General features: G+C 44.0%; 3 non-coding genes across 3 annotated transcripts in view; all 3 read right to left on the bottom strand.

Moving 5' to 3' along the window:
• LOC143206274 (large subunit ribosomal RNA) overlaps positions 1-1,143 on the bottom strand; it is a 4,098-nt gene extending 2,955 nt beyond the window's left edge. The window contains exon 1 of the ribosomal RNA XR_013008258.1: positions 1-1,143. This exon is cut by the window's left edge and continues 2,955 nt beyond it. This is a non-coding gene — a ribosomal RNA (large subunit ribosomal RNA).
• A 420-nt stretch (positions 1,144-1,563) lies between these two features.
• On the bottom strand, positions 1,564-1,718 carry LOC143206272 (5.8S ribosomal RNA). The gene has a single exon (XR_013008256.1). It is a non-coding gene; the product is annotated as a 5.8S ribosomal RNA (ribosomal RNA).
• A 708-nt stretch (positions 1,719-2,426) lies between these two features.
• Positions 2,427-4,416, bottom strand: LOC143206273 (small subunit ribosomal RNA). The gene has a single exon (XR_013008257.1). It is a non-coding gene; the product is annotated as a small subunit ribosomal RNA (ribosomal RNA).
• Positions 4,417-26,178: the final 21,762 nt, after the last annotated feature.

Genomic DNA, 26,178 nt, shown 5'->3' with positions numbered 1-26,178 from the left:
CTACGGACCTCCATCAGGGTTTCCCCTGACTTCGTCCTGACCAGGCATAGTTCACCATCTTTCGGGTCCCAGCGTGTACGCTCTTGGTGCGCCTCTTCTCGCGATGAGAACGAGACGCCCCGGGAATGCGAAGCGGCCACTTTTAAGGGTAAACCGCCCATCTTCCCTGAGTTCGTGCGAGACGAACTTTCACTTTCATTACGCCTTTAGGTTTAGTGATTCCCAATGACTCGCGCACATGCTAGACTCCTTGGTCCGTGTTTCAAGACGGGTCCTGAAAGTACCCAAAGCTATAGCGTCGCCGATCGGTCTAGGTCTGTTCGAGAACCTCGTCGCCAACAGTCATCAGAGGTCGGAAACGGCACCGGGTCCGATTACCGACGTGCATCTGACGCGCTTGCGACGAGCCGAACGCTAACGAGTAGCGGCCTTAAACCATTCGGTATACCGTCGAGCGAGTCGACCGCGAACACGAGGGTCCGTAAACGAAAACGGCGCGAACCGCAGTCTACGGTCTCCACCTCGAGCCTTAAGCCGACGCCCAACGGATCGCGACGTCCTACAAGGAGAAAAGTGCACGCGTTCGTCGCCGGATCGACGTACGAAAGGCGCGCGCAACGCCGAAACGTCACGTGTCACGCGATCGCACGCCGCCTACTACGAGCCGCGAATGAATTTCTCCCTTCGACCTTTCGGGTTTCTCAGGTTTACCCCTAAACGGTTTCACGTACTCTTGAACTCTCTCTTCAAAGTGCTTTTCAACTTTCCCTCACGGTACTTGTTCGCTATCGGTCTCGTGGTTATATTTAGCCTTAGATGGAGTTTACCACCCGCTTAGGGCTGCACTCTCAAGCAACCCGACTCTAAGGAGAGATCCTCTCGCCGTCAGTCACGGTCGCTACGGGCCTGGCACCCTCTATGGGCTGTTGCCCCGTTCAAGATGGACTTGGACGCGCGACGTAACGTCGAGATAATGGACCCTCCCGAACACCACATTTCCCGGCGCCCGATGTCGGTCGCGGGATTCGGTGCTGGGCTAATCCCTGTTCGCTCGCAGCTACTAAGGGAATCCTAGTTAGTTTCTTTTCCTCCGCTTAGTAATATGCTTAAATTCAGCGGGTAGTCTCACCTGCTCTGAGGTCGCTAGTTTAATATGCGTGGCGCTCGTAATCATCATAATAATGAAGATTAGGAGCCAATACGAAATATAAAAGTTTAGAATGGAAAAGACGCGCCGTCGAAAAACGGTGTTTTCTCCCTCGTATTCGAGAGACAACGCACCTACGATCCGACGTCGATTAAAAACTAATTTTATCGGATACGACGATCGTATTAATGGTGCGCGCTACGTTTATCACAAAAACGTGCGAACGACCGTTTTAAAACACGTCTCATCCCTTTCATATTCGTACGACCCGTACGAGAGAGTTAGGTCACACGTACGGGTCCGCTGTCACGTTTTAGAACGTCGCGATCGAATCGCGCTTATACGCTCAGCACGCTCAGACATTTCTCGTCGATCGCGAAGATCAAAGAAAATCCGAGCAGTCTTGAAATGAGATACGACCCTCAGCCAGGAGTGGTCCGGGTATGAGATCCCAGGACCGCAATGTGCGTTCGAAATGTCGATGTTCATGTGTCCTGCAGTTCACAAGTTGACGCGCAATTAGCTGCGTTCTTCATCGACCCACGAGCCAAGTGATCCACCGTTTAGGGTAATCTTTTTTTAAGTTAGGTTTTAAACGCATATCGAAACGTTTCTATTATAAGACGACGACGACGACGACGACGCGCGCTCACGTCATAGACAGCGCTTGCGCCCCTTTCGCAGCCGCCGTCGACTTTAAAACGCTCTTACGGTTTATTTTCGTCTTCTCCACTACACACAACGAGAGGAGCGGAGACAGACTACTCGAAATGGTGACGTTCGTTGTAAATTTTCGTCGTCTCACCTCGTACGACAACAAAAGAGCATACGCTGATCATAGTTTGGCAATATTTTCGTAAACTAAATCTCACCCTTTTGGAATGAAACAAACGAAGGGTGATAAGATTTTCGTAAACTAATCACATTACCGATCATCGTATATGTTCGTCGATATGAGGATCGAAACGTCGATTAGAAATATAATTGGCAAAATCGTTTTATTTTGCGCTCGATTTGTCCATTTATAACGAAATCCGTCGTAGGCCGACGATTATTACTCGTCGTCCTATATAACAACATCTTCATCGTATATATCTCCGCTTTCGGGCGTACATCTTTTAAAACCATATATTATAGGTACCCGAAAACAGCTACGTTGACGACGTCGAAATTCGATCGGAACTTCCGAACTTCGTAGATGGCTCTTTAACGTTCGACAATGATTTTTACAGACTTGTACGTTTACCTATTATATATATATAGGCATAACAACACACTGTAATGATCCTTCCGCAGGTTCACCTACGGAAACCTTGTTACGACTTTTACTTCCTCTAAATGATCAAGTTTGGTCATCTTTTCCTACACATCGACGACGCCGAAACGCCATCGCGTGTCGATCCGAAGACCTCACTAAATCATTCAATCGGTAGTAGCGACGGAGCGGTGTGTACAAAGGGCAGGGACGTAATCAACGCGAGCTTATGACTCGCGCTTACTGGGAATTCCTCGTTCATGGGGAACAATTGCAAGCCCCAATCCCTAGCACGAAGGAGGTTCAGCGGGTTACCCGGGCCGCTCGGCCAGGGAAGACACGCTGATTCCTTCAGTGTAGCGCGCGTGCGGCCCAGAACATCTAAGGGCATCACAGACCTGTTATTGCTCAATCTCGTGCGGCTAGAAGCCGCCTGTCCCTCTAAGAAGAATAGTTTGTACGCCGACAGTAAAAACCGCGCACGAACCGCGAAACCCGAAAGCAACGCGGCCGGCGGGCCTTTAGGATGTCAAAAAGCGCCTAGTTAGCAGGCTAGAGTCTCGTTCGTTATCGGAATTAACCAGACAAATCGCTCCACCAACTAAGAACGGCCATGCACCACCACCCACCGAATCAAGAAAGAGCTCTCAATCTGTCAATCCTTCCGGTGTCCGGGCCTGGTGAGGTTTCCCGTGTTGAGTCAAATTAAGCCGCAGGCTCCACTCCTGGTGGTGCCCTTCCGTCAATTCCTTTAAGTTTCAGCTTTGCAACCATACTTCCCCCGGAACCCAAAAGCTTTGGTTTCCCGGAAGCTGCCCGTCGAGTCATATTAGGGAACGTCGACGGATCGCTAGCTGGCATCGTTTAAGGTTAGAACTAGGGCGGTATCTGATCGCCTTCGAACCTCTAACTTTCGTTCTTGATCAATGAAAGCGTTTTTGGCAAATGCTTTCGCTTCTGTTCGTCTTGCGACGATCCAAGAATTTCACCTCTAACGTCGCAATACGAATGCCCCCATCCGTTCCTATTAATCATTACCTCGGGGTTCCGAAAACCAACAAAATAGAACCGAGGTCCTATTCCATTATTCCATGCATACAGTATTCAGGCGAAATTTTAGCCTGCTTTGAGCACTCTAATTTGTTCAAAGTAAACGTGCCGGCCCACCTCGACACTCAGTAAAGAGCACCGCGGCAGGATTGAGTTGGGCCGTCGTAACCACGACGCGCACAACACGCACGCCGAAACGCACGCGCGACGGCGACGCGACACGACTAAGCCCACCGGCAGGACGTCTCGCGAAAAACACGCCAGTTAACACCGCGAACGATGAACCGGCGGCGCGAGACACAAATTCGACTACGAGCTTTTTAACCGCAACAACTTTAATATACGCTATTGGAGCTGGAATTACCGCGGCTGCTGGCACCAGACTGGCCCTCCAATTGATCCTCGTTAAAGGGTTTAGAGTGTACTCATTCCGATTACGGGGCCTCGGATGAGTCCCGTATCGTTATTTTTCGTCACTACCTCCCCGTGCCGGGAGTGGGTAATTTGCGCGCCTGCTGCCTTCCTTGGATGTGGTAGCCGTTTCTCAGGCTCCCTCTCCGGAATCGAACCCTGATTCCCCGTTACCCGTTACGACCATGGTAGGCGCAGAACCTACCATCGACAGTTGATAAGGCAGACATTTGAAAGATGTGTCGCCGGTGCGAGACCGTGCGATCAGCTTAAAGTTATTCAGAGTCACCAAGTTGTACGATGACGAGCGCGAACCCGAAACCGATTGGTTTTGATCTAATAAAAGCACTCCTTCCATCTCTGGTCGGAGCTCTGTTTGCATGTATTAGCTCTAGAATTACCACAGTTATCCAAGTAATTGTGGGTACGATCTAAGGAACCATAACTGATTTAATGAGCCTTTCGCGGTTTCACCTTAATTCGGTATGTACTGAGACATGCATGGCTTAATCTTTGAGACAAGCATATGACTACTGGCAGGATCAACCAGGGAACTGTTCTTATTATTTTATCGACACGAAGCAGATAAAACAAATACAGACACAGTTTATTTTATAAGTTTGACTTATAAAGAAACGTGTGCGTAAGACGACGATATATAATATATATCGACGACTAATAAAAAGGAGGTGCATGATAGCGCGCCTAGACGACGGAAAAACCGGTCCGAGGCGCCACGCTCTTACATTTTAATATTAGTTGTCTAATAAAACAAAACGATATCATCATCTTAGACACATCTTTTGTTTTTTTTATACACAACCGATCGACTAGGCACCCAATTATCTCGATTATCGACGACGATCGTCGACTACGTCGAAAATTGGATGCCGCAAAATATCGTTCGGCGTTTATAAGACCTCGAAAAACATTCTCTCCGAACCCTTCGCTAGATAGAAATATATAAAGCGACAAGGAAACCTCGTACGAGAAACGTTTCGTGATTTTTTATTTTATTCTCGCTCGGAGAGCAGAGAGCTATCGCAAAATGTGTTGCTGTTTTATGAACGTTCCGATGAAAAACCGATACGTCCATAAAAATAATAATTCCAATCGCATATGAATCGTGGATCATCTTCTTCTAACGAAGCCGAATGTTCCCGCCGAATTCGCGATCTCGCAGTGATACCGTCGTCGTCGTCGTACGCTTCCCGATATATCGAAAAAAACCGACCAGGAAGAACAACGAAACGACGATACAAAATCGCGAGAGCGTTACGAATATATAATAACACGACGAAATACGCTTTTTATTTAGATAAATAAAAAAATACGGTTCGGATCTTATATATTAACATATAATATGTAATACCACCTTCGCTGATCAAAAGCCACTCGGTAAAAGTGTCACAGCGCCGGTCGACCCGACCCGTCGTATCCGTCTCTCGTATCGCCCCACGTAGAAGCGCACACGATTTAAGCGCGGGTCTCTCGCCAGCTATCGGAAATGTATGGGTGTTTTAGAACAGATCGTTTATACGGACGTTGCGCAAATTTTTCGTTTTTACGTCTGCCCGTTCTCGTTATTATCGGAATGTTCCGATGAATAAACTTTAGCTTTAGACAACGTGAACTTCTAAAGCAATAATTTTAACCTCTCGTGTTAATACGTCCTCAGGCCGTTTCTAGACTGCCGATCACGTTCTTTAAAAGTCGGAAAATTCCGATCCATAAAATTATGCTAGTAGAATGTAAAGATCCTTCATAGGATGGATACTGTCACATATCGATACGGCGATCGGAGTAAAACTGTTCTCACGTATTTCAGGACATTTTAGGTTGTTACGTCGGCCCGTTCGTTATTATCGGTATATACCTATGAATAAATGTTTTGCTTGTAGAACGTAAGATTCCAAAAGAATGATTCGCCGAAACGATGGTGCACCCTTACGATCGGATATTTGCCGCTTATTGGCCATTTTCTATAATTCATCCGTTAGATATCGTTTATCGACTACGGATAAGGTTTTCCGATATCAGAATGTTCCTAAGGATGATTCGAAAGTGATTTGAACGAAGAATTTGATAGAATGAATCCTTTATTTATCCATTGAGTACAGGGTACGGAGTGTCTGCGGGGTCAGCTAATATATTATATTTCTCTCTCGACGTAATGGTAACTCGAAGTCCGAACCGCGCTCATGAAGCTCGGTTTCAATCCAATCCATGTTGGTCGGTTCCTCGAGAGGAACGCCGTATCTTCGCGGTCGACCGCCTAATGAATCAGGTGGTAAAAGTCCAAGCCCAGCGCGGCAACGGCAGGCGCGTTCAACGTTTTAACTGCCAATTCTACGGTCATTCATCGGCCAACTGTAAAGCCACTCCGGCCTACGTCAAGTCCCAAAGACAGAAATTCCCCGCCGAAATGCACCAACTGTTGAGAACCATACACCGCAAATTACTCGGGATGCAAGTGCCGACCTACTCCAAAAACAACCAAACCCAAAAGACCAATTCCTCCCCCCACTCATGTACGGGGAACTCAAGATAACAGTCGTCTGGCTGGTCTGGATTCCACTAGAACACGAACCCGATCTCCATTGGCGAAATACTCTTCGGAACATATTCAGATGACCAAGGAGATTTTCAGGCCATTTTCAACGCCATCAACCACACAGCTATTGGAAGAATTACTATCGGCCGGGATAATAGATGAGTTGGAACTTGGGCTTATTGCTCCAAGCGAACCAACTCACTACTCCTCCAATCGACCGACAATAATTGACTTTTTTATCTATCAAAATTCGAATCAAGCCTCTGACCTGCAAGTACTCCAAGATATCGATTCTGACCACAGGCCTATCCTCCTCACCCACCATCAGCGATTTTCCACTGAGTTCCACTGTCCCCAAGCAAGGTCAACCTAGTAAACGAAAAAAAAAGTATCTTCTCTTTGACGATCCTCATTATATTAGGACGATAGTTCCATTCTAAATTCTTGATTAATTACAGTTCCTATTTGTTCATTTCGAGACGTTCCCGTGATTAATACTTATCGTGTAGAAATTAGCCACAATCCACAATTAGCCACAGTTAGGAAAAATAAATTAATTATCATATAGTCATAAACGTAATAAAAATGAATACACATATTTTCGAAGTCACTCCAGAAATACTTTACCTTATTTTTAAATAACAATCTCGGGCCGTACCATTTTTACAAAACTTATTCTATATACTTACTATATAACAGATTATAATGATATAATATAATTCAATACAATAACTACAATATATATATATATATCTGAAAATTCTGTTTTTATAAAATGTCAGCTACTGTTTAACATTTCATTTTTTAAAATGTATATCCAATTGTGGTTCTGAAAAGAACCGATTTTGCAGGTAAGTAGTATATTGAAACACACATAGGTATGTGAATTAATTTACTTAGAACTGGTATATTTGGTGACTGCTTTGGTACCTTCGCTAACGGCGTGCTTAGCCAACTCACCGGGTAACAATAACCTAACGGCGGTTTGGATTTCTCTGCTCGTGATCGTTGATCTCTTATTGTAATGGGCGAGACGCGACGCTTCGGCGGCTATCCTTTCGAATATATCGTTCACGAAAGAATTCATGATCGACATGGCCTTGCTGGAGATACCCGTATCGGGATGAACCTGCTTTAAAACTTTGTATATGTAAATCGCATAGCTTTCCTTCCTCCTGCGCTTCTTTTTCTTGTCGCTCTTAGAGATATTTTTCTGGGCTTTTCCGGCTTTCTTGGCCGCCTTACCGCTTGTCTTCGGTGGCATTTCGAAATAAAAATCCCGACGTCTCACGTACCTCAAAGAGTACTTAACTAAAAAAATGCCTTTAATTCTAGAACTTATAACATTCGAAGGAACACTTCTAAGCCCCGCCCATAGCCCGAGTTAGAGTCTGATTGGTCGCGTATGATATAACGATATAACGAGTTTGGCTCGCGGACAAAATTCCAGGCCGATCTGTAAGAAATTTCCAGTACCGTTTTTGATTTAAAGGTGAGCAGTATCTAACAACGATCGAGATTAACATGTCCGGACGTGGTAAAGGCGGAAAAGTGAAGGGAAAGGCGAAGTCTCGTTCCAATCGTGCGGGATTACAATTTCCTGTCGGTCGTATTCACCGACTTCTAAGGAAAGGAAATTATGCCGAACGCGTAGGGGCCGGTGCTCCCGTTTACTTAGCTGCCGTAATGGAATATCTGGCGGCCGAAGTTCTCGAGTTGGCGGGTAACGCCGCTAGAGACAACAAGAAAACAAGGATTATCCCTAGGCATTTACAATTGGCCATCAGAAACGACGAGGAATTGAATAAACTGTTATCTGGCGTTACTATTGCCCAGGGCGGCGTCTTGCCTAACATTCAAGCAGTATTATTGCCTAAAAAGACAGACAGCAAAACCAAATAGATAACGCAAACCGTTTAAAGTTTTGCATACGCCCTTTAATATCGGTCCTTTTCAGGGCCAACAAAATCGTATAAAAAAGAAGTTAGAATACGCGTTCTTATTAAAGAATAAATATTAACTAGAAAATTTATAAATAATCTGATCTGTACTGAATATTCCTTTATTACTGTTTTAGAGTATCGATCGATCGGTTCCCTAATTAGTTACGGCTCTATCTAGAAAATAATCATTTAAGTAATAATAAGATAATAAATAAATTATATAAATATTCTTTCTTTTATAAAGTTATATTGTGGTTCTGAAAAGAACCGTTTTTTTTTCTATTAAAAAAATACGGTCTTGGACGAACGTATTTTTTAGGGAAGTCGTAGCACGTCCAGGAGTGTCGGGATATTTGTAATTTTCAACTCCGTGTCTTCTTGATCTGACGATGAAATGTGTCGCCTGTTTAATATATCGTCATACGTAGTAGAAATAGTTTTATTTCTTTTTCTTTGGTGATACTGGTTTTTTAGTTTTCGCACCTTCACCAGCGGCAACACGAACAGTTGAGGTCGTCGTCTTAGCACTTTTCGGTTTAGGCGCCTTGGGCTTTTTCGTAGGTCCGGCTTTATTAGATTTTTTCGCTTTGGAAGGCGATTTCGGGGATCTTGCGGCCGTGTTGCTTTTTGCTGCTTTCGAAGATGAACTATTAGCGGCGGCATTGGAAGCGGACGTAGTCGTGGCGGCGGTAGATTTCTTTCCTGTTTTCTTTTCGACGGCTTTTTTGGCAGAAGCTTTTTTTCTCGGCCAAAGTTGCAGATTCACCTTTCTTACTTTTAGCTGTGGTTTTCTTAGTTGAGGCGGAGGCGGCGGTCGTCTTTTTTTCCGTTTTCTCTGAGGTTTTTTTGGCAGACGCTTTTTTACCACCGGCTGTCGTAGCTGTCGCGGCACCTCCTACTGGTTTTCGTTTATTTTTCTGTCCGGTTTTGGCAGTGGCCGTTTTTCTTTTCTTCGTACCTGCGGCTGTCGTACCTCCTGCTTTACGTGCCGAAGCCGCTAATTTAAATGATCCGGAAGCTCCTTTGCCCTTCGTTTGTACCAAAACACCCGAAGCGATCCACGTCTTTATATATTTCTTTATAAAGGGCGATAATTTGTCAGCATCCACTTTGTAATTGGCCGCTATGTATTTTTTAATAGCTCTGAAGGAAGTTCCGCCTTTCTCTTTCAATCCTTTAATTGCACTCGTTACCATATCAGCGATCGGAGGATGACTAACTTTCGATTTAGAACTCTTCGCCTTGCTCGAAGTGGATTTTTCTTTCTTCCCTCCTGCAGACGAACCTGCGCTACCGGCTGTAGCTGATGCGGCTCCCGTAGCCGACACCGAAGATGAATTCGACCCGGCCGGTGTGCCTGTTGACGATGCGTTAACAACGGCGGCGGAATTTCCTCCACTCCCTTGATTCGACGAAGGAGAAACCGCTTGTCCGCTAATATCGACGTCCGACATTCTGATATAATTTCTTAATTTTCTTATAAGAACGTTCTAATCACGATTCGTTTGACAAAGTTACGTACGTGCGTATGCTTCTCGTTCGCGTATTTTAACTGTCTGGCGGTCGCTCTCATTTAATGCGTACCCTATATGATATGAGCCGAACGGAGGACTGAACGGTCGAGCGCGAACGACGTTCCATATTCCGGCTTCGTCGAAACGTTCATCGAGTCTGGAACCGTTTACTTATTTCTCATATTAAATACATAAATCCTTTAGAATATCATACGATTTATGTTCGAGGCGTTAAAAGATAAAACGTAGTAGAAGTAGCAAACTTTACCAATAAATTTTACGTTGACTATCGTCTTAGAAGGAAGCACAAAATCAAGCGTTGCTCTCGATTCCGTCGAAACTACCAATTTACATTCGAGTTATAGACTTTCGGTTATAACTATGAAAATATATCTTTTCAAATCTACGTCCCCCGATATATCGTCTTTTGATATAAATGCAATTCCGTACAGATCTAATGCTATTATTGGAGAAACGAGACATATTATTCCTAATTGATGCGGTACAGATTGTTCGTTGTCCAAAAACGAATCTATATCGAAACGTACCGTTGTCGAATTAACTGTAAGAAAACAATGACATGAAAATTAACCGATCCTATACTAATATACTTCTTATTTAACGGTTTCTTAACACCATCCGAACTCTGGGTTACAATCGAACGTATCGGGTGAGCAACGATATCGAGACGTCTATAAGAATATCGTGTCAAACCCTTCTGTATCGATACAATGCTCATATATATTATAGTATATTTTTGCTTCTTTAGTTGAAATCTGTTTTCATAAATAGTTATCTAAAGTCAATAAATACATGGAACGCGATCTCCATACATACGTGCGTAGAACTACCGTACCTTCTTTGAAATCTTAAGGATTCTCCAAGCTCATCGACGCGAAGTTTATCTCGGAGTATTTTCTCTCTAAAGGAAAACTATATTAAAGCTTCAACGAAGATTCGGTATTCGATTGTTCACCATCATTTACATTCTTGTCATTAACCTAACATTTATTATGAAATCTTATTTTAAACTTTATCTATCTTTTTATATTACGATCGTCTATTATAATGCAGTATATTTGTTACTTTACAAGTAAATCTTAGATGAAAGGAGCAGATATTTAATAAAATTTAACGTCATCTTAGTCCATTTTCGAATAATAAATTTCTTTTTTTTATGCTAGTAAATTTGTGGCTCTGAAAAGAACCGTTGTTTTCTTTAGTTGAATAGATACGTTGTTCTGTTTTAATTGGTCAGCATATATAATACTTTATTTAACCGCCAAATCCGTATAGGGTTCGTCCTTGGCGTTTGAGGGCGTATACTACATCCATGGCAGTAACGGTTTTCCTTTTGGCGTGTTCGGTATAAGTGACGGGCGTCTCTGATAACGTTTTCCAAAAATACTTTTAATACACCTCTGGTTTCTTCATAAATTAGACCGGATATACGTTTAACTCCACCCCGCCTAGCCAATCTTCTGATGGCGGGTTTCGTAATACCTTGGATATTATCACGAAGCACTTTACGATGCCGCTTAGCGCCTCCTTTTCCCAAACCTTTACCACCTTTACCTCTGCCCGTCATGATTTATTCAATTTAGTATTAAAAGAAAGCAAATTTATAATCGAATTGTGCAGCGTACACCTCGAATACTACGGGTAACTATTTCAATTTCAAATCCTACCATGGGTTTTGTTGAGTTCGAATCGGGTCCCGCCCACAGATGCTAGCCGGACCAATCAGAATATCTTCACACATTATTAAAAAGGGAGATTTCTTTGACACCTTCGATCAGTTTCCAAAAGTTCGTTGGTGCTTGCGCTTGTAATTCTTCCTACACGTTTGAAGTCAGACCCGTTTAGACGATGGCTCGTACCAAGCAAACTGCTCGAAAATCAACCGGAGGTAAGGCTCCCAGAAAACAATTGGCTACTAAAGCAGCCAGGAAAAGCGCTCCCGCTACCGGTGGTGTTAAAAAACCGCATCGTTACAGACCCGGTACGGTCGCTCTAAGAGAAATCCGACGCTATCAGAAGAGTACCGAATTATTGATTAGGAAATTGCCTTTCCAACGATTGGTTCGCGAAATCGCTCAGGATTTCAAGACCGATTTACGTTTCCAAAGTTCGGCAGTGATGGCTTTGCAAGAAGCTAGCGAGGCCTATTTGGTTGGTCTCTTTGAAGACACCAATTTGTGTGCGATCCATGCTAAACGAGTAACTATCATGCCTAAGGACATTCAATTAGCCAGACGCATTAGAGGCGAACGTGCATAAATGCTACGGCTGTCCTATATTAAGGTCGTTTTTTGTATTTATATGAAAAAAAAAGGTTCTTCTCAGAACCACCAACTTCTATTAGAAAAAAGAGACATTGATATTTTTTCCGTTTATATGACGCTTTAGTTATAATATTTGTGAATTGAATTTAGAATATTATGCTCACAAATATATTGTGAATATTGAGGAATCCTTAGTAATAAGGTGTGAACACCTGCTGGATTGACTTGAAGTTTATATCACGATAAGAAAGGGGTATCACATATACTGTTATTATGTTACCGTAAAGGAATGAATATATAAAATAAAATATTTTTTTCTGGATATTTTAACATTTTTATGAACGATTACTATATTTTAATTTATTTGACTTCGTATATATCCTATCTTCTTAACAATAGTTTATTTCTTTTTTTCTTCTTTAAACATTTTGGGGCTCTGAAAAGAGCCGTTTTCCACCCTTCATATTATTATGATCACCTTCAAAATAATATATTTCGTTTACTTAGAACTGGTATATTTAGTGACAGCTTTGGTACCTTCGCTAACGGCATGCTTAGCCAATTCACCGGGTAACAATAACCTAACGGCGGTTTGGATTTCTCTGCTCGTGATGGTCGATCTTTTATTGTAATGGGCGAGGCGCGACGCTTCGGCGGCTATCCTTTCGAATATATCGTTCACGAAAGAATTCATAATCGACATGGCCTTGCTGGAAATACCCGTATCGGGATGAACCTGCTTTAAAACTTTGTATATGTAAATCGCGTAGCTTTCCTTCCTCCTACGCTTCTTTTTCTTATCGCTCTTAGAAATGTTTTTCTGGGCTTTTCCAGCCTTTTTTGCCGCTTTACCGCTTGTCTTCGGTGGCATTTTAAACGAATGAGATTCGCGACCTACCCATACAGCAAAAGATAAAAGACTAAACCGAAATATACCTATAGTCGTTTAATTATTTGATAAATGACGCTACACTTCTAAGCTCCGCCCATTCTTGGCGTTATGTCGTAGAAAGCTCTGATTGGTCGAGTAGGAAACGTACTAGTGTTTTGAGAAGTTGCCGAATAAAAGCTATTCGCTGGACAGTTCACTGCCAGTTGTTCATTCGTTGTCGAAAGGACGTGAGCGTTGTCGCCATTAGTTTTTCGGTTATTTTTAGTTTAAAAAAGTTAGCAATACAATGTCTGGACGTGGTAAGGGTGGAAAAGTGAAGGGAAAGGCGAAATCTCGTTCCAACCGAGCGGGATTACAATTTCCTGTTGGCCGTATTCACCGGCTTTTAAGGAAAGGAAATTATGCCGAACGCGTAGGGGCCGGTGCTCCCGTCTACTTAGCTGCCGTAATGGAATATTTGGCGGCCGAAGTTCTCGAGTTGGCAGGTAACGCCGCTAGAGACAACAAGAAAACAAGGATTATCCCTAGGCATTTACAATTGGCCATCAGAAATGACGAAGAACTGAACAAACTCCTCTCCGGTGTTACTATAGCCCAGGGCGGCGTTCTACCAAACATCCAGGCCGTATTGTTACCGAAAAAAACAGATAGTAAAACCAAATAAGTTACATGAGCCTTAGGGTTTTTGTGTCGTACAAAAACCTTTTAACTATCGGTCCTTTTCAGGACCACCAAAATAATAAAACAAAAAAAGAACTTAAAATTAAAACTCATATTATGACTTGCACTTACTAATTATTTAAAATATTCTAATAAACAGTTTAAGTACTTTAAAGATTGTTTTTTGGGTGTGTAAGATAAATTAAGAGACATTCCAATACCAATAATTATCGTTTTATTAAACAACAATTAAGTCGAAATAATATGAAGGATTTATTTCTAGCGGTTCTCCTTTAGTAAAATCGAACCGTATTATAACATCGCGCCTTGTATATAATCTATGTAATTAACGATGAATTTAAGGGGCGGTCTATTTATTAAGTATAGAGTTTTAGAATCCAAACCCTCAAATAATTAGGGCCAGTTATACTTAAATTATTATTTTAAATAAAATTATGATGATTGTAATGATTGAAAGATTATCCTTAAATCCTAATAGAGCTTCCGTTTTTTAAATATCGATAAATTTGTGGTTCTGAAAAGAACCGTTGTTTAATTTTTCTAAAATTAATTTTGAGGGTCACATTTCACGTTAGTTCGCGAATAAAATGTGACTTAACCTCCAAACCCGTATAATGTACGTCCTTGACGTTTCAAGGCGTATACTACATCCATTGCGGTAACGGTTTTTCTTTTGGCGTGTTCGGTATATGTAACGGCATCTCTGATGACGTTTTCCAAAAACACTTTTAAAACACCTCTGGTCTCTTCGTAAATCAGACCAGATATACGTTTTACGCCGCCTCGTCTAGCCAATCTTCTAATGGCGGGCTTCGTAATACCTTGGATATTATCACGAAGCACTTTACGATGCCGCTTGGCTCCTCCTTTTCCCAAACCTTTACCACCTTTACCTCTGCCGGTCATCTTTTATCGAACCTAATACAAAAAAAATAAATGATCTCGAATAAGTAGCGCGCTCACAACACGAGTGCTACGGACAACTGTTGTCGATTACATTCAATCAGCCCGGTTTTGTAGACTTAGGATTGAGTTCCGCCCACTGGCACAAAACGGACCAATCAGATTAGATAACATGTTATAAAAAGGACTCTCTGATTTTATGACCGAATCAGTCCGAAAGGGGTCGCCGTCGTTTGCGTTTGTTAATTTTTCTCATTACCTCTATTTTAAAAATATGGCTCGTACCAAGCAAACTGCGCGAAAATCAACAGGAGGTAAAGCTCCTAGGAAACAATTGGCTACCAAAGCGGCCAGGAAAAGCGCTCCAGCTACCGGTGGCGTTAAGAAACCACATCGCTACCGACCTGGGACGGTCGCTTTGCGGGAGATTCGTCGTTATCAAAAGAGCACCGAATTATTGATTAGGAAATTACCTTTTCAACGATTGGTTCGCGAAATCGCTCAAGATTTCAAGACCGATTTACGTTTTCAAAGTTCGGCGGTAATGGCTTTACAAGAGGCCAGCGAAGCTTATTTAGTTGGCCTTTTTGAGGATACTAATTTATGTGCGATACATGCAAAGCGAGTAACCATCATGCCCAAGGATATTCAGCTAGCCAGACGTATCAGAGGCGAACGTGCCTAAACTTTATTTTCTATCATTTATAATACTCTACTTATAGTCGTATTTTGCAACAAAAAAAAACGGTTCTTTTCAGAACCACCTAAATTTAATCAAAGAAAAAGAAGATAATTCAATTAATATTCTTTTATCGATATTTATATAAACCACTAAAAGAGTTATGGATTTTTATCTCAGAGTTATATTCGACTACATGTTAGTAATTAATAACAGTCGGTGTACTTATACGCATTGTTTTTAAAAACTAAAGAAAAAATAATGTAATCACTAATAACCAAAGAATAATAATATACTGTTGATAACAAAATTTGTATTTCAATATTGGATACTACAGCTGTATAATATATAAAATTAATTTTTTTAAGATTATTTCTTTTTTTATTTATCTAAATTGTGGCTCTGAAAAGAACCGTTTTCTCCTTTATGATATTCAAGGCTTATGGTTTACTTAGAACTGGTATATTTAGTGACGGCTTTGGTACCTTCACTAACGGCGTGCTTAGCCAATTCACCGGGCAGCAATAATCGCACGGCAGTTTGGATTTCTCTGCTTGTGATAGTAGATCTTTTATTGTAATGAGCGAGACGGGACGCTTCGGCGGCTATCCTTTCGAATATATCGTTCACGAAAGAATTCATGATCGACATGGCCTTGCTGGAGATACCCGTATCGGGATGAACTTGCTTTAAAACTTTGTAAATGTAGATCGCGTAGCTTTCCTTCCTCTTGCGTTTCTTTTTCTTGTCACTTTTGGAGATATTTTTCTGAGCCTTACCGGCCTTTTTGGCCGCCTTACCGCTTGTTTTCGGAGGCATTTCGAAATAAATATTACGATATTAAAGGAACCACGAAAAGTACTAGACTAAAACAAATTTCAGGAATCCTTAGAATTTATAGGCTCCTTAAATACACTCCTAAGCCCCGCCTATTATCTGAGTTAGCCTTTCATTGGTCGCGTACGAGATCATGCGTTCGGCTTACGAACAAAATTCGTTGCTAGTATGTTGACAGTTTTAGTACAGATTTCAACTCTAAGGCGAGCGAGTTCTAGAAGCAATCGATAGTAAAATGTCCGGACGTGGTAAAGGCGGAAAAGTGAAGGGAAAGGCGAAGTCTCGTTCTAACCGAGCGGGATTACAATTCCCTGTCGGTCGTATTCACAGACTTTTAAGGAAAGGGAATTATGCCGAACGCGTAGGGGCCGGTGCTCCCGTCTACTTAGCTGCCGTAATGGAATATCTGGCAGCCGAGGTTCTCGAATTGGCGGGTAACGCCGCTAGAGATAACAAGAAAACCAGGATTATCCCTAGGCATTTGCAATTGGCCATCAGAAACGACGAAGAATTGAACAAACTCCTATCCGGAGTTACTATAGCCCAGGGCGGCGTTCTGCCAAATATCCAAGCTGTATTGTTACCTAAAAAGACAGATAGCAAAACTAAATAAAACGAATGTAACCTATTTTATCATCAAATATCGGTCCTTTTCAGGACCACCAAGACAGCTGAAAAAGAGAATTTTATTATTTTAGCTTAAGTAGTAAAATAACAGGCATAAGTTTTAATTTTGAGAGGTTTTGTGATATACGACAGAGTTACGACGATATTTTATAGATCGCAATACTTTTGACAATACCTTTCTCTGAATCTTCGTGCATGCAGTCTCTTCTTAATGAGAGTATTGAACAATATCCATTTTATTGTATCGATATCGTATCTTTCTAATTTCTCATTCATTTCATTAATTATTTCCTAATTGTTATGATCGGATTTGCAAAGATTAGGATTTCTGTATATCGAACCGGTACATGTCAGCTGTATTTATGAGGTTATGTTATTTGTTCTTAGAATTTGATGTGATCAATTGAAAATGAGATGAAAGTTGCTTTAATTTATCGTTTCGGACCGACTATTAGTGCCGTGTCATCGTTTGGAGATTACTATGGAACATAATTGTGCGACGAGTTATGATAGACTGTCATTTATTGTTGCGACTGGATTTGGTGGTCTCCAGCTATATATGCGTTTATTATTTATAATTGTCGATCCGATTCACTACCTACTAATTCTATATTGTGAATTTTTAGTTTAATGATCATGTCCTTACTGTTGGACCAACACCCCACTTGGATGCATTGGTACGATGACTGTCTCCGTAGGAAGGCCATGCATGACAGTCAACCCATGTATTTCTTTTCATTAGGGTAGTTTATACAGTAAGTGTCTATTTATTGACTATAGGGTACCAATTAGTTACTTCGTATGGTTACCTTTAAGGTAATTGAATGATATTGTTGCTTTTAGTGAGCAACTAAATGACATTGAGAGATTTGACCGGATGTTAGTTTGAAGATGTTTATATATTCCATGCAACAATCTTTCGCTTATTCCGAGTTGCTGCGGTTATACACAGTTACTGACTTGCCCCTTGACATCCTCTCGGATGTGCACTTCCTTTGAGGATTATCCGTGATGACCTGTATTGCCTTATATAATTAGCATTTTTGAGTAAGTTTGAAATCTAGGTGAGAGTGCCGTTTATGTATGTATATGTTTGTTAATCTAGTGATTTATCATAGGTTACTTATTGTTGTTATTGCAATTTAGGTTAGATTGTTTCGAAGAGCCTTCCTTGATGTGAATATATCTCTTCCTTTGTTTCGACTGTGGGTGAATTCTGATGCTTAGCTAAGGATATTTTATATCATATTCTATTTATATCATTAATTTAGAATAGAATAGAATATAATATAATACAATTTTCAAAGATTTTTAATGATATTCTTGACAATTTTACGCTTCTCTATATTTGAAAATCCTATTCTTTGATTGTCTTGGTTCTCGCTAGATGGCGCGCGCCGCCTGATTTCTTTCTCTACTTTATGTCGTTGGATATTGTTTTCGTCTCTCATTCATTAGAATTGACGTACACGCATTGGAGGTTATGTCTTCGTTCTGTTTAAACGTTTTGTTTATTTTATTTTGTTATTGTTGTGTTTTTAGGTTTTCTTATGGATTAGACCGATCTTATGTGATTTGTCGACCTGTGACTTGTTTGTTTTACCCCCTCGCACCACTTGGAGGTTATGTCGGACACCATCTGTGTCACTAGATTGTACTTTTGTATGAATATTTCGTATTATTTCAGGGTGAATTTGACGCCGTAGATATGTTTTGATATTGTTTAACCACTTTTATTTCATTTTATTTTGTTGCTAGTCACCTTCCAATTAAGATACCAGCGGTGTATTTACATTTTTTGTATTTTTTAGGTTATCCGTGTCCAGTTCCCCTGACAGAACTGGTAGAGCCGACCGTGATCAATCTGGAAATCACATGTCCGAAGCTATCCACATCAACCTGCGGTTCCTCTGCACTTGATGACCGAACGCCAACAGGCCAGGATTCTACCTTTGCTTAAGTACTTTCGGATATGTTGAATACTACATTTGTTTATATTAGACTTATCTGCTCGAAGTTTATTAGTTAGATGACTTATATGTTTGATTTGCAAGGTATGAGGTCTATTGAGATAGCGACCCCGTAGGACGGTGCAGTAACTTCGTGATTGTGTTTCATATTGTTCAATCATTCCTAATGCCAATCATCCTCCCATCGGAATATCAATAGTCTAGTTATGATTTTTAATGTTTTAGGTTAGGGAGTCTTGGCAGAGTTGACGGAACTGGCCGTGTCCGAGTGGTGGAATGGACAAAGCACCCTGGGACCATTGCTACTATGAGTTTGCCAATTTTCCACACTACAAGATGAGCATTATTTGTCTTTCTCTATGATTAGGACTATCGCTGAAACAGTAGTCCTAGCAAGTCCTACTCCCCAAGCGGAGAGAAGTTAGGGGGGCAGTAGGAATCTCGTTAATCCATGCACGCGCCTTCCTGATATGTTCGGGCATAGGCTGCGGTTGTCAAGGCGGTGGTAGTTAGTCCCGCCGTTTACCCGCGCTCGGCATCTCGATCCTTCTCTGAACGGATGCGAACGCGATCTGCTGAGCTGGTCTTTCCTGCGTAAGTATATGGACATTTTGAAATGTAGACTATCTGTCTATGGCTCTGGTGCTTGTTAAAACTCCGAGCTGGTCTTTCCTGCGTAAGTATCGGGGACGGTTCACGTACGGGTCTCCGAGCGCCTGTTCGGTTCCGTCGCGGCAGTATTGCGTAAAATTTTAGATAAGGACAGTGGGAATCTCGTTAATCCATGCACGCGCCTTCCTGATATGTTCGGGCATAGGCTGCGGTTGTCAAGGTGGTGGTAGTTAGTCCCGCCGTTTACCCGCGCTCGGCATCTCGATCCTTCTCTGAACGGATCCGAACGCGATCTGCTGAGCTGGTCTTTCCTGCGTAAGTATATGGACATTTTGAAATGTAGACTATCTGTCTATGGCTCTGGTGCTTGTTAAAGCTCCGAGCTGGTCTTTCCTGCGTAAGTATCGGGGACGGTTCACGTACGGGTCTCCGAGCGCCTGTTCGGTTCCGTCGCGGCAGTATTGCGTAAAATTTTAGATAAGGACAGTGGGAATCTCGTTAATCCATGCACGCGCCTTCCTGATATGTTCGGGCATAGGCTGCGGTTGTCAAGGTGGTGGTAGTTAGTCCCGCCGTTTACCCGCGCTCGGCATCTCGATCCTTCTCTGAACGGATCCGAACGCGATCTTAGTTAGGGACATTTTGAAATGTAGACCATGAGTCTATGGCTCAGGTGCTTGTTAAAGGTCTGAGCTGGTCTTTCCTGCGTAAGTATATGGACATTTTGAAATGTAGACTATCTGTCTATGGCTCTGGTGCTTGTTAAAGCTCCGAGCTGGTCTTTCCTGCGTAAGTATCGGGGACGGTTCACGTACGGGTCTCCGAGCGCCTGTTCGGTTCCGTCGCGGCCGTATTACGTAAAATTTTAGATAAGGACAGTGGGAATCTCGTTAATCCATGCACGCGCCTTCCTGATATGTTCGGGCATAGGCTGCGGTTGTCAAGGTGGTGGTAGTTAGTCCCGCCGTTTACCCGCGCTCGGCATCTCGATCCTTCTCTGAACGGATCCGAACGCGATCTTAGTTAGGGACATTTTGAAATGTAGACCATGAGTCTATGGCTCTGGTGCTTGTTAAAGGTCTGAGCTGGTCTTTCCTGCGTAAGTATATGGACATTTTGAAATGTAGACTATCTGTCTATGGCTCTGGTGCTTGTTAAAGCTCCGAGCTGGTCTTTCCTGCGTAAGTATCGGGAACGGTTCACGTACGGGTCTCCGAGCGCCTGTTCGGTTCCGTCGCGGCAGTATTGCGTAAAATTTTAGATAAGGACAGTGGGAATCTCGTTAATCCATGCACGCGCCTTCCTGATATGTTCGGGCATAGGCTGCGGTTGTCAAGGTGGTGGTAGTTAGTCCCGCCGTTTACCCGCGCTCGGCATCTCGATCCTTCTCTGAACGGATCCGAACGCGATCTTAGTTAGGGACATTTTGAATTGTAGACCATGAGTCTATGGCTCTGGTGCTTGTTAAAGGTCTGAGCTGGTCTTTCCTGCGTAAGTATATGGACATTTTGAAATGTAGACTATCTGTCTATGGCTCTGGTGCTTGTTAAAGCTCCGAGCTGGTCTTTCCTGCGTAAGTATCGGGGACGGTTCACGTACGGGTCTCCGAGCGCCTGTTCGGTTCCGTCGCGGCCGTATTGCGTAAAATTTTAGATAAGGACAGTGGGAATCTCGTTAATCCATGCACGCGCCTTCCTGATATGTTCGGGCATAGGCTGCGGTTGTCAAGGTGGTGGTAGTTAGTCCCGCCGTTTACCCGCGCTCGGCATCTCGATCCTTCTCTGAACGGATCCGAACGCGATCTTAGTTAGGGACATTTTGAAATGTAGACCATGAGTCTATGGCTCTGGTGCTTGTTAAAGGTCTGAGCTGGTCTTTCCTGCGTAAGTATATGGACATTTTGAAATGTAGACTATCTGTCTATGGCTCTGGTGCTTGTTAAAGCTCCGAGCTGGTCTTTCCTGCGTAAGTATCGGGGACGGTTCACGTACGGGTCTCCGAGCGCCTGTTCGGTTCCGTCGCGGCAGTATTGCGTAAAATTTTAGATAAGGACAGTGGGAATCTCGTTAATCCATGCACGCGCCTTCCTGATATGTTCGGGCATAGGCTGCGGTTGTCAAGGTGGTGGTAGTTAGTCCCGCCGTTTACCCGCGCTCGGCATCTCGATCCTTCTCTGAACGGATCCGAACGCGATCTTAGTTAGGGACATTTTGAAATGTAGACCATGAGTCTATGGCTCTGGTGCTTGTTAAAGGTCTGAGCTGGTCTTTCCTGCGTAAGTATATGGACATTTTGAAATGTAGACTATCTGTCTATGGCTCTGGTGCTTGTTAAAGCTCCGAGCTGGTCTTTCCTGCGTAAGTATCGGGGACGGTTCACGTACGGGTCTCCGAGCGCCTGTTCGGTTCCGTCGCGGCCGTATTACGTAAAATTTTAGATAAGGACAGTGGGAATCTCGTTAATCCATGCACGCGCCTTCCTGATATGTTCGGGCATAGGCTGCGGTTGTCAAGGTGGTGGTAGTTAGTCCCGCCGTTTACCCGCGCTCGGCATCTCGATCCTTCTCTGAACGGATCCGAACGCGATCTTAGTTAGGGACATTTTGAAATGTAGACCATGAGTCTATGGCTCTGGTGCTTGTTAAAGGTCTGAGCTGGTCTTTCCTGCGTAAGTATATGGACATTTTGAAATGTAGACTATCTGTCTATGGCTCTGGTGCTTGTTAAAGCTCCGAGCTGGTCTTTCCTGCGTAAGTATCGGGAACGGTTCACGTACGGGTCTCCGAGCGCCTGTTCGGTTCCGTCGTGGCAGTATTGCGTAAAATTTTAGATAAGGACAGTGGGAATCTCGTTAATCCATGCACGCGCCTTCCTGATATGTTCGGGCATAGGCTGCGGTTGTCAAGGTGGTGGTAGTTAGTCCCGCCGTTTACCCGCGCTCGGCATCTCGATCCTTCTCTGAACGGATCCGAACGCGATCTTAGTTAGGGACATTTTGAATTGTAGACCATGAGTCTATGGCTCTGGTGCTTGTTAAAGGTCTGAGCTGGTCTTTCCTACGTAAGTATATGGACATTTTGAAATGTAGACTATCTGTCTATGGCTCTGGTGCTTGTTAAAGCTCCGAGCTGGTCTTTCCTGCGTAAGTATCGGGGACGGTTCACGTACGGGTCTCCGAGCGCCTGTTCGGTTCCGTCGCGGCCGTATTGCGTAAAATTTTAGATAAGGACAGTGGGAATCTCGTTAATCCATGCACGCGCCTTCCTGATATGTTCGGGCATAGGCTGCGGTTGTCAAGGTGGTGGTAGTTAGTCCCGCCGTTTACCCGCGCTCGGCATCTCGATCCTTCTCTGAACGGATCCGAACGCGATCTTAGTTAGGGACATTTTGAAATGTAGACCATGAGTCTATGGCTCTGGTGCTTGTTAAAGGTCTGAGCTGGTCTTTCCTGCGTAAGTATATGGACATTTTGAAATGTAGACTATCTGTCTATGGCTCTGGTGCTTGTTAAAGCTCCGAGCTGGTCTTTCCTGCGTAAGTATCGGGAACGGTTCACGTACGGGTCTCCGAGCGCCTGTTCGGTTCCGTCGCGGCAGTATTGCGTAAAATTTTAGATAAGGACAGTGGGAATCTCGTTAATCCATGCACGCGCCTTCCTGATATGTTCGGGCATAGGCTGCGGTTGTCAAGGTGGTGGTAGTTAGTCCCGCCGTTTACCCGCGCTCGGCATCTCGATCCTTCTCTGAACGGATCCGAACGCGATCTTAGTTAGGGACATTTTGAATTGTAGACCATGAGTCTATGGCTCTGGTGCTTGTTAAAGGTCTGAGCTGGTCTTTCCTACGTAAGTATATGGACATTTTGAAATGTAGACTATCTGTCTATGGCTCTGGTGCTTGTTAAAGCTCCGAGCTGGTCTTTCCTGCGTAAGTATCGGGGACGGTTCACGTACGGGTCTCCGAGCGCCTGTTCGGTTCCGTCGCGGCCGTATTGCGTAAAATTTTAGATAAGGACAGTGGGAATCTCGTTAATCCATGCACGCGCCTTCCTGATATGTTCGGGCATAGGCTGCGGTTGTCAAGGTGGTGGTAGTTAGTCCCGCCGTTTACCCGCGCTCGGCATCTCGATCCTTCTCTGAACGGATCCGAACGCGATCTTAGTTAGGGACATTTTGAAATGTAGACCATGAGTCTATGGCTCTGGTGCTTGTTAAAGGTCTGAGCTGGTCTTTCCTGCGTAAGTATATGGACATTTTGAAATGTAGACTATCTGTCTATGGCTCTGGTGCTTGTTAAAGCTCCGAGCTGGTCTTTCCTGCGTAAGTATCGGGGACGGTTCACGTACGGGTCTCCGAGCGCCTGTTCGGTTCCGTCGCGGCCGTATTACGTAAAATTTTAGATAAGGACAGTGGGAATCTCGTTAATCCATGCACGCGCCTTCCTGATATGTTCGGGCATAGGCTGCGGTTGTCAAGGTGGTGGTAGTTAGTCCCGCCGTTTACCCGCGCTCGGCATCTCGATCCTTCTCTGAACGGATCCGAACGCGATCTTAGTTAGGGACATTTTGAAATGTAGACCATGAGTCTATGGCTCTGGTGCTTGTTAAAGGTCTGAGCTGGTCTTTCCTGCGTAAGTATATGGACATTTTGAAATGTAGACTATCTGTCTATGGCTCTGGTGCTTGTTAAAGCTCCGAGCTGGTCTTTCCTGCGTAAGTATCGGGGACGGTTCACGTACGGGTCTCCGAGCGCCTGTTCGGTTCCGTCGCGGCCGTATTGCGTAAAATTTTAGATAAGGACAGTGGGAATCTCGTTAATCCATGCACGCGCCTTCCTGATATGTTCGGGCATAGGCTGCGGTTGTCAAGGTGGTGGTAGTTAGTCCCGCCGTTTACCCGCGCTCGGCATCTCGATCCTTCTCTGAACGGATCCGAACGCGATCTGCTGAGCTGGTCTTTCCTGCGTAAGTATATGGACATTTTGAAATGTAGACTATCTGTCTATGGCTCTGGTGCTTGTTAAAGCTCCGAGCTGGTCTTTCCTGCGTAAGTATCGGGGACGGTTCACGTACGGGTCTCCGAGCGCCTGTTCGGTTCCGTCGCGGCCGTATTGCGTAAAATTTTAGATAAGGACAGTGGGAATCTCGTTAATCCATGCACGCGCCTTCCTGATATGTTCGGGCATAGGCTGCGGTTGTCAAGGTGGTGGTAGTTAGTCCCGCCGTTTACCCGCGCTCGGCATCTCGATCCTTCTCTGAACGGATCCGAACGCGATCTTAGTTAGGGACATTTTGAATTGTAGACCATGAGTCTATGGCTCTGGTGCTTGTTAAAGGTCTGAGCTGGTCTTTCCTACGTAAGTATATGGACATTTTGAAATGTAGACTATCTGTCTATGGCTCTGGTGCTTGTTAAAGCTCCGAGCTGGTCTTTCCTGCGTAAGTATCGGGGACGGTTCACGTACGGGTCTCCGAGCGCCTGTTCGGTTCCGTCGCGGCCGTATTGCGTAAAATTTTAGATAAGGACAGTGGGAATCTCGTTAATCCATGCACGCGCCTTCCTGATATGTTCGGGCATAGGCTGCGGTTGTCAAGGTGGTGGTAGTTAGTCCCGCCGTTTACCCGCGCTCGGCATCTCGATCCTTCTCTGAACGGATCCGAACGCGATCTGCTGAGCTGGTCTTTCCTGCGTAAGTATATGGACATTTTGAAATGTAGACTATCTGTCTATGGCTCTGGTGCTTGTTAAAGCTCCGAGCTGGTCTTTCCTGCGTAAGTATCGGGGACGGTTCACGTACGGGTCTCCGAGCGCCTGTTCGGTTCCGTCGCGGCCGTATTGCGTAAAATTTTAGATAAGGACAGTGGGAATCTCGTTAATCCATGCACGCGCCTTCCTGATATGTTCGGGCATAGGCTGCGGTTGTCAAGGTGGTGGTAGTTAGTCCCGCCGTTTACCCGCGCTCGGCATCTCGATCCTTCTCTGAACGGATCCGAACGCGATCTTAGTTAGGGACATTTTGAAATGTAGACCATGAGTCTATGGCTCTGGTGCTTGTTAAAGGTCTGAGCTGGTCTTTCCTGCGTAAGTATATGGACATTTTGAAATGTAGACTATCTGTCTATGGCTCTGGTGCTTGTTAAAGCTCCGAGCTGGTCTTTCCTGCGTAAGTATCGGGGACGGTTCACGTACGGGTCTCCGAGCGCCTGTTCGGTTCCGTCGCGGCCGTATTGCGTAAAATTTTAGATAAGGACAGTGGGAATCTCGTTAATCCATGCACGCGCCTTCCTGATATGTTCGGGCATAGGCTGCGGTTGTCAAGTTGGTGGTAGTTAGTCCCGCCGTTTACCCGCGCTCGGCATCTCGATCCTTCTCTGAACGGATCCGAACGCGATCTGCTGAGCTGGTCTTTCCTGCGTAAGTATATGGACATTTTGAAATGTAGACTATCTGTCTATGGCTCTGGTGCTTGTTAAAGCTCCGAGCTGGTCTTTCCTGCGTAAGTATCGGGGACGGTTCACGTACGGGTCTCCGAGCGCCTGTTCGGTTCCGTCGCGGCCGTATTACGTAAAATTTTAGATAAGGACAGTGGGAATCTCGTTAATCCATGCACGCGCCTTCCTGATATGTTCGGGCATAGGCTGCGGTTGTCAAGGTGGTGGTAGTTAGTCCCGCCGTTTACCCGCGCTCGGCATCTCGATCCTTCTCTGAACGGATCCGAACGCGATCTTAGTTAGGGACATTTTGAATTGTAGACCATGAGTCTATGGCTCTGGTGCTTGTTAAAGGTCTGAGCTGGTCTTTCCTACGTAAGTATATGGACAT

Source organism: Rhynchophorus ferrugineus, unplaced genomic scaffold (assembly GCF_030347505.1).
Source record: "Rhynchophorus ferrugineus isolate W39M unplaced genomic scaffold, kcgeb_rfMv2 rfM625, whole genome shotgun sequence".
Classification (NCBI taxonomy): domain Eukaryota; kingdom Metazoa; phylum Arthropoda; class Insecta; order Coleoptera; family Curculionidae; genus Rhynchophorus; species Rhynchophorus ferrugineus.
This window is presented reverse-complemented; position numbering and strand designations above follow the sequence as displayed.